This window comes from Athene cunicularia, assembly GCF_003259725.1.
Source record: "Athene cunicularia isolate RWA chromosome 4 unlocalized genomic scaffold, athCun1 chr4_part1, whole genome shotgun sequence".
NCBI lineage: Eukaryota > Metazoa > Chordata > Aves > Strigiformes > Strigidae > Athene > Athene cunicularia.
The window spans coordinates 33,147,028-33,160,681 of NW_020799098.1; positions in this window are offsets into that span (position 1 = coordinate 33,147,028).

The window sequence follows — 13,654 nt, forward strand, 5'->3', positions numbered from 1 at the left end:
TTATGATTTTGAAGTCTGTGCAAGTTTTAACATTTTTTACAACTAATGGGACTAAGTAGGCTGTGACACTTGAAAAAAAAATAAATCTGATGTTAAGTACCAGCCTCTGGTTTATTCTGGTTTTTTATGTAGCATTTACAGACTATCCAGATATTGTACTTGCCTGAAACTTGTCACTCATAGGCATCTGTGTTTTCCTTGGGGTAGAGAAAAAGCTAAGCCACTTGAAGAAACTCTTTTGCTTTACTGTTAGTAACCTCCTTCTCCTCATCTCCGCAAATTGAAAGGAGTGCAGATGGAGTAGCAGATGCAGTCAGTATACGAAAAAGAAAAGGCGCTTCAACACTAGTCAGCATCAGGAGTCTGAAGCATTGAGAGAGGCCTCCATTCAAAAAGTTTGAAGCTTTTAAATCAGCACTGCAGAGGAACAGAATAGTGTCTGTATTCTAGCACATTATCAGTTCATCAGATGATAATGTTCACATGCAAGAGAAGTTTCATATGAAAATATTTTAGAGTATTTCTTCTTTACTTCTCTTTTTGTAGGAAAGCTGTGTCACAAACTTTCAAATACCATTGTTAGCCTTTGATACCATTTAGTTTCCATTTTATTGCCTTTGGTTTATTCTTAGACTTTCTAAATCCCACTATTTTTCTCTTATGTTCTGACATCATTCAGTAAAAGAGAACACTTGAACATTATGCAGTGCCTTCACTATAGGCAAAAGGTACACAAAGTCATACAATTCTGAGACTTAGGCTCAACAACCCTTATGAAAGATTTCTTTACATTATTTTTAAAATAGTGATACTGGTGGGATGTTGCCTTCCAAGGCAAGATAAGAAATTATCAACTTGTAAAAAGAACAAGCATGGGAATGGAAGGAAGACAGGCCTTGCTGTCATTAGTGATGAAAAGACACTGCCTTACTTAAAAAGTAATATTGAATTTCCCTGAAGCACAACTCAATAGTATGTATATCTGGTTCTAAATGCTTTTTGCAAACTTCTTCCAACTGTTTTTTCCTATCAAATATGGTTTTTTTTTTCTTTTTTTTACTATATTTGTTTCAGCTTTTACACATTATCCCTTTTTTTCTTATTCTCGCCTGAGGTTTTTTCCCATTTTTTTCCAGAATTGTGGCATACTAATGCAATCTTCACTAGAAAATTCTAGGAGAAAAGCTGCTCTTACAAAGACCTTCATATTTTACTCTGAATTTTTACAACTTGTCAAGCATTTTAGTTCATTTTCTGCTGATAGTGTACAAATGTCTGCCAAAAACATTCTTTGTGTGTTGGGTAATGATAAATTTGGATTCCAGTCCTTCAAACTCAAACTCATGCTAAAAATAAGCAGAGTGAACATCTGTGACAAGCAGGTAATTTTTAATAATATCAGACAGTTCCTTTCTGTGGAGAATTACTACTCTCTCATCTCTAATCAACCTTCTCTGCTGTAACAGCAGCTGTCAATTAGGGATGTTGTCTCTTGGCAGAGTGCTCAACCCACACTTAATTTATTTAAAATGTGTTGTGTTTCTCCATGGAAGGTGCGGGTGTTTTTTTGAGTATTTTATGCCATCAGAGGCTCATGTCATGTCATACAAAGTGGTGATACACTCTCAGATCACAGTGGAGTTACTTACAGATTCAAGCAGTTTCTCAGGGGAAAATTCCCCTCATGTAAGCTCCTGACAATGTTAAAGAAAGAGGAATACTTAATTTTCCTTTTTTCTCATATAGCAAACCCCACATTTCTCTCTGTAGAAAGACCGTTACTGACTTCCATGAGAACTTTTTGTCTGATATTACTAAGCATACTGATCTAAAAGTTAGCTGCCAAGTCTAGGCTAGTTGTGTTACCTCCCCCTTAAATAGAAAAGAAAGGGATAATCCTATGGAGAATATTTCTAATTTAGACTACAGGGTATTAATCTATTAATGTAAATACACCTTATTTTGTTGCTGTTTAATTTTAGTTATATATTTTAGAGAATTTAAGAGCAAGCTTATAATATTTAGACTACATTTTAATGAACCTCTTCCCTCTGTCTGCAGCCCTCTTTCCCTACATGCAAACACAATATATATACAAATTCACCATAAATTTCAAGAATCCATTGAAACTTCAGAGATTTGAGTCAAATTTAAATAAATATTGCTGGAGGAAATAATATTAAGCAATTTTAAGTCTTATCTTCTGTTGATCAGATATTAAAATCGTTGCAAAGAAAAAAAGCCACCCCCTTCCTCCCTATGATTCTTCATCTGATAACTCTTTGAGTTTTATTGCTAAAAAGCAAATTAAAACTAAGGCATGTCTGATAACCAGACTGGTAGAGACTGACAAAGATTTTTTTTTTTTTTTTAAGTTCCTAACTTCCTTTAGTGATGTGAGAAACTGAATGGTTAAATAACAACTCTTGCTACCTTCAAAACAGGCCATTAAAATTGGCCTGTAAATCAGACAGTATGTTCCTAATCTTCACAAAGTATGAAGCTTGAAAAGACCATCAACCAATACACAAAGAGTCTGTACAGTTCTCATGCTATTTTGATTCTAGACTTTTGTTTGGCTTGAGAACCACATTCATAGCTGCAAGAATGTCTGGATAATTAAGACACTTGGAAAAAAATCTCATCTCCTGGGAGTTTAAATAGTATTTAGCTTGTCTTATTTTGTTGACGAGCAAGACTTTTTCTAAAAAAAAAACCAAAAAACAACCAAAACACAACCCCCCTCATAAGAACAGTACAAAACTGAGATATTTAAACACCTCCAAAATTAACTTATGATTTGAACTTCAGTTTAGAAAACCGTAAGTTGGGTTTTTTTCATTAAGTTAGATCTGATTAATTCAGTTGCTAATTGATGGGTTACTATATTTGTCTCAATCTGAGGAATCAGCAGCCTGACAAACCATATAATAAAATAATTATTTGTAAGCATGTGCAAGCATGCGTACATACATAAAATGTAGTTGAATTCTCCCTTCCTTAAAAAATACCCCTAAACTGTAGAACCATTACAGAGTTTATGTTAAAGCTTTATAGTACTTGTTTTGCGATATTCTCATTCCAGTCTGTATCGGGCAATATAATGTGCATGGAGTTCAGTGACTGGGCAATATCTGTGCTTTGTACCGTATATTGTAAAGTGATATAAATAGAAAGAATAAAAGAGAAAGAAAACCAATGAGAAATAACAGAATGTGAAGAAATAAAATACAGAGGGAACATAGAAGAGGAAAACAATGGGAGAGAGAAAGGTGAAAAAAAGTGTATGGAAATTTTGCCTTTTAACAAAATGATGGATAACTGCTGAAGCAGTTTCTCTTCAAGCTGTATCATTTCCTGGAAATGCCACAAGGCATAGACATGGTTATCAAGATGATAGATCTTTTCTTCCCCTAGGCTTGCAGCAAGAACATTTTGTTTCACAGGACCCTCTGAACTTTTGGAATTTCACTGCGGCTGTTGATGCTTTCCTCTTCTGTTTAGCAAAGACTTATATTTTATCAAGCGCTCTTGCTCCTGGAAAATATTTCCCTCTATTGGTCCTTTAACTGTACCACAGTAGTGATCTTCTTGCTTGATACTTCCAAGAACAATAAACATTGCATACTGGGTAATTCTGAAAAATTCAATACTTCATTTTAAGAACTCCTTTAAGATTGGTTCCCTGGGAAATCGTTGACTTCATGCTGTAACACATCTTCATGATGACTTATTATTGTTATTTTACTGTTTCACTCCATGCTTCAGCTTTTTCCAACTACCCACTTCTTTTGTCTTGAACATGGGGCTTGCCTACATTGTTGTTTGTCTTACCTGGATTCTTCCTCAATGGATAATCGTTGAAGTGCCTCCAATAAATTATGATTGATTGATTGATAGATAGATAGATAGATAGATAGATAGATAGATAGAGATTAGCAACAGCAAGCTCATATGAAATAATCACATTTATCTTGAAATCTTTTTAATGTTGTTTTGTATCAAATCAACCTTTTTCACTAATTCTGCCAAATACATTTAACTGCCTTTTGCCACACTATAATTTTAATATTACTATAGTATTAATTAAAGCTGCCCAATTCAAGATTTTCTCTCACCAAATAATTCTTGTTTAATATAATATTGAAAGTATTTCTCTGATACGCAAGAGGCAATCAGACAAGATCTTTTTTTTGTTTCATGTACCCAAAATCAGGTCAGGTTCCTACACCAAGCTTATCTCAAGAGGACACAGACCTCCACTGACTATAGACAGCATCTGAGATCACCTTCTTGATCCTAAAGTATCCTGTTTCCTCTGCCTCTTCATCCTGTCTTTTTTTCCCTTGTGTTTGCTGCATGACTCTGTGTTCAGGAGCCTGCAGTGGTGGCATGGTCTTGTTGAAATCAGAGGAAAATCATGTAGTGTATATGTACGTGTACACAGACACACAAATATACATATGATACATATGTAATGTTTGACCCACATCAATTTATCTGAATCTAAGATTTAAAAAAAAAAAAAAAAAAAGATCTATTGACTTTTTACTCCAATACATGACAGGAAAAAACATCTGCAATATCAAAAATGCCTCTAAGATAGAAATAATTATTTCCTGCTCATTTCTAGACTTTCTTCTTTTTCTTTTCTTTCCTTGAGCGTAGCTCTATGTGCACTGGTCTCACAAAAATCCCAGTGGCCTGTAGCTACTGTGTATTTGAGCTTCTCTTTGAACTCTTGTAGGGATGTTATCAAATAGAAATATAGTTCATGAACTAGTGACATTTCTAGCAGATTTCTCCTATAAGAGCATTTGAGATTAAATCGACCATGTAAAAAATTGAGAAATTTGTTGTGCTGGACTCATGTAACTGAAATTTCCAAGTCATCACCTAATTCACTTCATCAGTGCAACAATGTTCTCAGAGAGGATAGAGCAGAAAATACATTACCAACAGAAAGACTTGTGTTTTTTTTCTTTTTAACATATCTACATTCTTCATTTGTTTAAATGCTGCACATATTCAGAAGAATAATTTTTAGGGAGGAAAAAAAATTGCAAGTATATTTTTGGAAGTAAATCAAAGTTTTGATATAGTGGTAGAAATGAGAAAAACCCATAGTAACTCAGCTTCATGCCAACAGACCATTTTTATTTTTTTTTTACTGAAATATACTAGCTGTAAAGGCTGTGGCCATACAACATTTGCAGGCTTAAAGGTAAACATTCATTTGGCTGCAGACAGATTCCTTAATCCAGACCTACTTGGGAGGAATGGTGCCCCCAGGCTTTAAAACAGAAGTATTCAGTATGATAACTACAGCACCTCCAAGTTCAGCACTTTATATCTGTCCTCATAATCCCTTCTTTTTCCTCTGTAGCTTTTACAATCCGTCAGGATTTGTCTGCTAAAAATCGCCAAATACTTGTATAAACTCAGCATGTATCAAAGCAACAGAGTGAAGTTCTTGTCAAGAGGATGCAGCACAAATGCAACAGCACCATTTATTCCACCTAATGATGAAGGACTGGGCAATGGACAGACTCAATGGCTTAAAATATACAGGACCATCCCCATTTTCCCAATCCTAATACTTATCAATGCTTTTAATCACATAATTTCTAGTTTTCTCTAATGAAAAAGGAAAATGTTGTTTTATGGATGCTTGATTGCAGCAAAGTGATTTTTCTAAAAATTTCTAACACTGATGAAAATGACTGATCTCAATTTCTTCCCCCAATTCCAAATTCAATAAATAAACAAGAAAACATTGAAGAAAGAAAGAAAAAAAAAATTACCAGGGTAAGATGTTTGTGCCACTTTATTTCTCACTTCAGTTACCAGACAACTTCTTACTTCAGGTACTAGGATTAGAAGTTGCACAGTTTGGGACCAACAATATATAGGCTGCTAACCCAAAGGGGAGACATCTATCTCCATAAACTGGACTAATCAGGAAAACTGCTCTGTATGAGGTAGTCTGACATGGATATACTAAAGTAAAGGGTAGTAGTTCATGTTCATCCATCATATAAAAGTCAACCTTCATGGGACAAGCACAGAGATTGAAAAAGGATCTTTTTTTATGCCTTACAAAGACTTAATTTAGACTTTATAACTATTACTTCTCACCTTCTCTGTGTGAACTTGTCAACTCTTTCATGGCAGGTAAATCACTGAAGAATAATAGATATGTAGTTGCCCACAGGCAGCCTGCATTTTGTGATTTATATTCAGTGAAATACCCTGTATATAATAAGATTAAAATAACTTCCCTTTTTACAAAAAAAAAAAAAATCACCTTTTAAAATCACATATAATATCTTTTTTTTTTTTTTTTCCTTGAGATGTGAATAAAAAAGTTTCATGATACACCTAAAAGAAGGCCTGGGAAAGCGGATGCCATCTCTTCTTCCACTGGAGAAATTAGAAAGGTAATATTTAATGAATGATCATATGAAATAACTATACAGACTAGAATGATTGATTAAAGTCCTGCAAGTAGGAGTGTATTATTAGCAGTGGTCTTTGAATACACAGCTCACCCCAGCCAAAATATTATTATTCAGACTGATTGGATATAACCTCTGCCAGACTGAAGACACTGAAAGGGTGATGAAGCAACATCAAGGTTGAAACAGTAGTATGACATGATTCCACTTATCATTTCTTTGTCATATGGTATCATATTCCTTTCTTACACAAATACATAGGCAAAGTAAGATTATTAGGTGAAAATTTCAAATCTAGGTGGGAGAGACCAGGTAAGACTTCATTATCACATTTCTTAACTAAAGAATTCTTGGTCTGGGTAATTTTTACGTAAGGGTCCAAGAAGAGATATCACAAAGTTCACCAGGAGAATCAACATTGGAAATGAAAGATTTGGCCCAAAATAGAAAGCCATTTTAAAACTTTAAAACTTTAAAATGAGCTATGTGTAACAAAAATTGTGATTAGTGATAAATGTTGTCACAGTGAGTGGCTATTGACTAGGGAATAACTTGTACTTACATGTTCTCGGCTGTGAAATATCACTCATATATCCCCCTGGGACAAAAGAAGAAACACTGATCCAGCATAGAAATCTTCTAACTACTTGCTTGTACTCATTTATTTTCAGCAACCACAAAATATCATTTAATGAAAAGGTTTTCTTTTACCGTTTTAAAGTATCACTACTCTGTGACCACAACTCAGTACCATGTCAAGTGTAAGACTTTTTATTTCCACATAATAACAGTTTTGGACTGATTTCAGAAGTTACAGCTCTTAACACACAAGTTGGGGTTTGGTTGGTTTTTTGGGTTTTGTTTGGTTTGTTTGTGTTTTGTTGTGATTTTTTTTTTTTTTAACACTGCCAAGAACAAAAGGAAAACAGATTTATTTTTTTTTTTTTAAGAAAATTTTGAGTACCTCTGAAGGCTTGCTTTACAAAGTTCCTTGTGTTTATGAGGAGTGATACCACTGTAACTTAGCAGATCTAATATCATAAATGTTATATTTTCTGTTATGTTTGACTGTGGTACAAGAGAATTTAAGAGACAGATGTTCAAAAAGTGTCTAACTCCTATATCTGTGAGCCACAGTTTTAAAAGACATTTTGATGAAATAATTGTTTACTTATGAAGTAGATAACACTCACAAATAGCTTTTCAATATCAAAATCCAGTTACAGGTTGACTTCAGGGAAATCTTTCTCTACAGGAGGTGTACAGTATATTATATACGTATGTTATTAACAATTTCTTATTTGTTAAGTGTGGTCTGGCTGGAGACTGTGAAGTTTACAAGAGAGAAAGAAACTGTCCCTTGACCCTCCTTTCTAGCATCCATGAAACTGTAAATCATCAAACACAATTCCTATCTTAGTCTAAGTGAAGGACTAAATTCAGTATTTTAGACTATTGAGCTTGACAATATTATTAGTCATATTCAACTGGGATATTTTTATCTGGATGAAATTTGCTATGTATGAGGCTTATACACAATTTGAATGTGACCTAAGCCTCTTTCTAAAACTTGGGCTTTATGCAGAACTGATCTTCATCCATTTGTACATTGTTGCAAACCATTATTAATGTTGGCTGAATTAACATTTTATGGACATATTCATATCCACTGGTTTCTTATGCAAATTACTAACAATGTGAACATCCACTGAATAATCAAAATTCAAGCTGTATGAACAGCTTCTTAAGTCACCTTGCCATGTTCTGTTCCCTGACCAATTCATCAAATCTTCACAATGAAAAGGAGATGCACATGAAGAAAAAAGATTACCCCTTCAGGGAATAAACCAGAACACTTAGAAGGGAGTTATGTAATACAAGTGAGTATATATATGAGTATATATATATATATATATATATATATATATATACACATATATATATATATTTACATTTAGGGCACTTAAAATCTTTTCAGTTCCTCTGTACAATGTAGTTGCCTGTATATTTAGGCCTTAGGGATAAATTCTGAAGTCTATTAACTGGGTTTACTGACAAACTTGAAATTCTACTTTTTTTGTTTCTTCTATTCAATTTCTGTTGGCAAACTGTAGTTATTTAGAACTGGAGTTATAGGGGAAACAGGTGGTGCTTCAGAAATTCTAGCAGGAATTTACTTCTCCATCTCTATTTGGCACATGAATACATATACTCTGCAAGGGAAAAAAAAAAGCAAAGCTGTCTCAAAAAACATTTGTGTTTATGTATGTACATCAAACTTCATAGAGAAATAAGAATGCACATATTAAAACAACTGCATTAACATTTTCACATCATATTTTTAGACTAAATCCACAATTAAATAATTTACAGTCACATCAATCAAAAACTTCTTTTAACAGAGGAACCTTATCCTATATGCTGAAGGGGAAATTCAGATTCACAATCTCTCAACTAAAAACACTCTTACTTAAATATGCAAGTCTGGGGACCTTTATGTCAAACACATCTACTGAATGAATTGTAAAGGGAGAAATAAGGGAGGATGCATTTATGCAATACTCTACAAATTAGCATTTAAACATACCCTTGACCCAGGGCAGGCCTATGACAGGTCTGTCATTGTGAAAGCAACACTTTTATACTCCTTTCAAGCGTATTTTCATTCACAACGTCCTCATCCATTCAAGGATTGTAAATACTAGTGGGAAGTTCCTAGTATGTGTGTTTTTAAATGTTAAAATTGGCATTGGTATATGATTCAGTTGCGATGTTGTAAAATGAGGTGCAGTTATACAAAAATGACATATTACCTGAGGAGGTACTTCTATGTGTGCAAGAAAGGCACTAAGTCAGCACACAAACATAATTCCCTTTCTTTCCTACTCTGCATTTCAACAGCATTTGCTGGAGAGATGTTGTTTTCCACTATCATATCTTTCTTGGAAGTCGTATCATTATATACTTTCAGATATTTAAGAAAAACCACAACACCAGTTACAATTCAGTCAGTGGAGTTTCATGAACACAAAAAAATGCCAAATCAAGCTCATAATGAGACTGCTCAATTCAAGTGCCCTTATCTTTGTTTCATCTCTGATTTTTACAACCAGGAAACAGTGAAGACTGGCCTTTCAAATACCCATTCTGTATGCAGCCTATGAAATGGCACTGCCCAGATTTAGTGAAGTACAGTCTTCTAAATTGCACTAAATGACTGAAATTTTGCTTCAGTGTTGTTTTTTTGTTTGTTTATTTGGGTGTTTTTTGGTGTTTTGTTTTGTTTTTTTTTTCACAGAGGAGGTTAATTTTGATTCACCTTATTCGTTCTATCAGCTCACAAAGATATGAAATCCTGAGGATAAATTCTTTCACACAGTCCTATCACTGTCTTGTTTCTTTCATTCTTAAACTGCAAGAAGTGTCCTTAGAGAGGGAGATAATTTTGTCCAGCACAGCAGCATTCCACCCACTCATAAATGCAAAACACTGTCCAAAATTAAAATCTTCATTCAAACTCAAACTGCAGATGAAGCTGAATTTTAATGTTGAACACGTTCTGTCCTTTTTATCTACAGTGATTACCAGGCTTGCTGCACTACTTAGGTTAGGAGCAGAAGAGCATATTTCACCCATGAAGAACAATTCATACTACAGGTAGCCCGAGCGGTACATTGGCTCATTGGAGATAAACCGACAAGGAGGAAGATGCAAAAGGAATAGGGTGACAACCAGGGATGCCACCCAAGTAAGTTGGTTTTGTGCTGTAAAAAGTAGTAAGATTAGACATTAAAATCCTATTTTATGGTAAGAACATGGGTCTCATAACTATAATCTACTGCTTGACTTTACTGTGTTACTCTCAACATTTTCCTCTCCTGGTCATTTAACCACTTTTATTCCCTGTTCAAATATTTTTGCTGTCTAACTTTTCACAATGCCATAAAGCTCCTGGGACCTGTCCATGGTTTAGTATAATGTCGTGCTTTGTGTAACTTCAAATTCGCATTTTCACCATCTTTTATCTTCTACTTTCTTCTCTAGAGCTGATTGGATATAGTGGTGAAAAATATATTTGACTATCCAGAAGACATAAGACTGAACTGAACATAGCTCATCAAATATAGATGGAAAGTTATAGACCAAATACAAAAGGAGATGAAAAAATTGTTTTAAGTGTTCAAACAGACTAACGTATCAGTTGCTTGATTACTTCAAGTCTCTGCTCAGCTACTTATTTAAATCTCCTAGGTTTTTTTTTCTGTATTCATGAACCTAATCCATGATAGTCTTGATGTGTGGAATGGCTGTCAGCAGTGTATTTTCTACCTTTCTGCTTAAAGCTTACTACTTCTGCAAAAATCATTTACCAGCAACTCTGCAGGATAACCTCTGCAAGGTAAATTTGTTTACAGTGAACTTCATGGCTAAACTGCCATCTGTTCAAAAGCAGAGTAATTTACAGCTCGATTAGGTATCTTAAAGTTACTGTGCAGTCAGTGAGATGTTGTCACATCCCTGTTTTTCTCAGTGGGAAACAAAATCCTGTAAGGCCTGTCCCTTTTATTTTTGGCTGACCCTTATAAACCCAACATTTTCCATGCCTTTAGCTCTTTTGTTTTACTCTTGCACAACATTCCAATTTCTCAGAGCCTTTCTCCACAGATCTGTCATGGTTTAGGCTCAGCCAACAACTAAACACCACGTGGCCACTTGTTCATTCTTGCCGTCCCAGTGGGATGTGGAGAAGAATTAAAAAAAAGAAAAACTTGTGGGTTGAGATAGGAACAGTTTAATAACGAAAGTAAATTCATCTATAACAATAACAATAGTAATAATATATAATAATACATATTTGTAATGAGAAGGAATATAATAGAGGAAGAAATTAAACCAAAGGAAAAAAAAAACCAACAAAAAACCCCAAATTGATGCACAAGGCAATTGCTCACCACCCACTGACCAATACCCAGACAGTCCCCAAGCAACGATCCACTCTTCCAGCTAACTCTCCCCAGTTTATATACTGATCATTATTTTCTATGGAATAGAATATCCCTTCGCCTAGTTCGGCTCATCTGTCTTGGCCGTGCTCCCTCCCAGCTTCTTGTTCACCCACTTGCTGGCAGAGCATGGGAAACTGAAAAATCCTTAATTTAGGATAAGCACTATTCAGCAACAACTAAAAAATTAGTGTGTTATCAGCATTATTCCCTACACTAAATCTAAAAGACACTGCACCAGCTACTAAAGGAAAATAACTCTATCTCGGTCAAAACCAGGACAGGATCATAATGCACAGTTTATGCCGATGAATTTATAACTGACAATATCCAGAATATCCGATAAGAGGATGCAGAGACATAGCTGACAGTCAGGGAGAAGCAGTTAGGGGGGAGGCCCAGCATATGTAAATGAGGATAACTTGGCTGTTATCAACAGTCACTCTGGTTTACACCAGCTGAGGCAATGGTTAGTTCTCTTTTAGCTCTATCAGCCTTTGAGCCAATTCACTGGGTTCCTTGACCTTCTGTCTTAGTTTCATGGGTATCTTCATGTGTTTACACTGTTCATACCATCTGCTGTTTATGGAATGACTCATTAATGAAATCCTTATACATGCAAGAGCAGGAAGGCTTTTCTCAGAAGCAGGAGCACCGTATTTTCTCTGTGTCAAACTATCTCCGTAGAACTCTCTGCTATTGTGATGGGCCATGTTAATTTACTACAACTACTGGCTACACCCCGACCCCCACAATCTGCTGTGTACTGGCACATGAGCTAACTTATTACTCTGGTGCTTACAGTACTCCAGAGTTATGATTTCAATTACAAGTGAAAAGGCGAATAGTTATCTTAGCCTACTCCACAAAGTTCATGTGAAAATTGTGGCCTCTTTGCTGAATATGAACACTTCAGTAATTTTATGCAGACATATTTCTGATTGCCCAATGGTATCTTTAAAAAAAATCCAAACAAATTTAAGTCTTTCATTTCTATATTTTAACTGTAAAAGTGAAACTTAAAAAAAAAAAAGTGTTTGCTATGATAAAAATGAAAAAGAGAATTACATACAAGCCAAGAATATATTAGGTGCGATTTTGTCAGCAGCAAAAAAAGTACCCTTCACCAAGGAAATTTGTATTGAATTTGCTGGAAAAGTCTCTACTTCCATGGGCATGTTTGAAGTCCTTTTGTAAGGATGAAAATCAGTTACTTAACAAATTAAGATACAGAAACAAAATTTTAATGTACTGAAAAAACATGCTTGGCTCTTTGTCAAAATTAAATGTGTTAGGAAAAGGGAAGCTGTATTTAATATTATATAATATGCCTACAATAACAAGTATTAAAAAAAAAAATCAATACAGTACTAAATTTAATAGTTTTTCAGAAACTCTGGTTCTCAAATAACATGCATTTAGACTGGGCAGGAAGAGTAATGGCTTCCTCATACAATAACGACTATTGGTAAAGTGTGGTAAAACAGGCAGAGCAACTACATTCTATCCTGGTAAAGTCAGTATCTTAACTCCAGTAAAAATTATGTGTAATCACTGTTATGTGATGGTGATGCTCTATGGTTAGAGAAGCTGTAACTTAATTAAACTGATTTACTGTTTTTTGAGATAGCAGTAAGTTGAATAAAATAAAATTGACTAAATTTTATTTCTAATTGCTTGGTCATACATTTCTGAGAGTTATATCATCCTGTGTGTTTTTATACTCCTTATGAGAATGTGGCTTCAGTCATGACTGTGGCTTCTGGACAGTCTTTCACAACAAATATGATAGTAATAGTACTTAGCCATATCAGAAAACTGCATTATCAAGGGATTTCAGAAAGATACCTTCTATTGATTTTAAATGGTCTATGAAGCTTAAACTATACTAAAATATTGTGCAAAGTTATGGAAAAAAAAGTACCTGCTAAGGCTATTTACATATGGACATATCGTAATTCTCTGTTGCTTTTGATCATTACAATTTTAAAGGGAAAATACTTGATATTGACTAAGGTTTTGATAATCAGGAAGTCTTGGCCATTTCTTTAGAAATGGTGAGCCGTTTCCTTAATAGAAGGCAAATCAAAAATCTATGCTGCCAGTAGCAATTTGAAAATACTCCTACAAATCTTTCAGATAAACCCACAAATGACATCCCCTTTGCTTTATGTGCCAATTGACATTATAAGC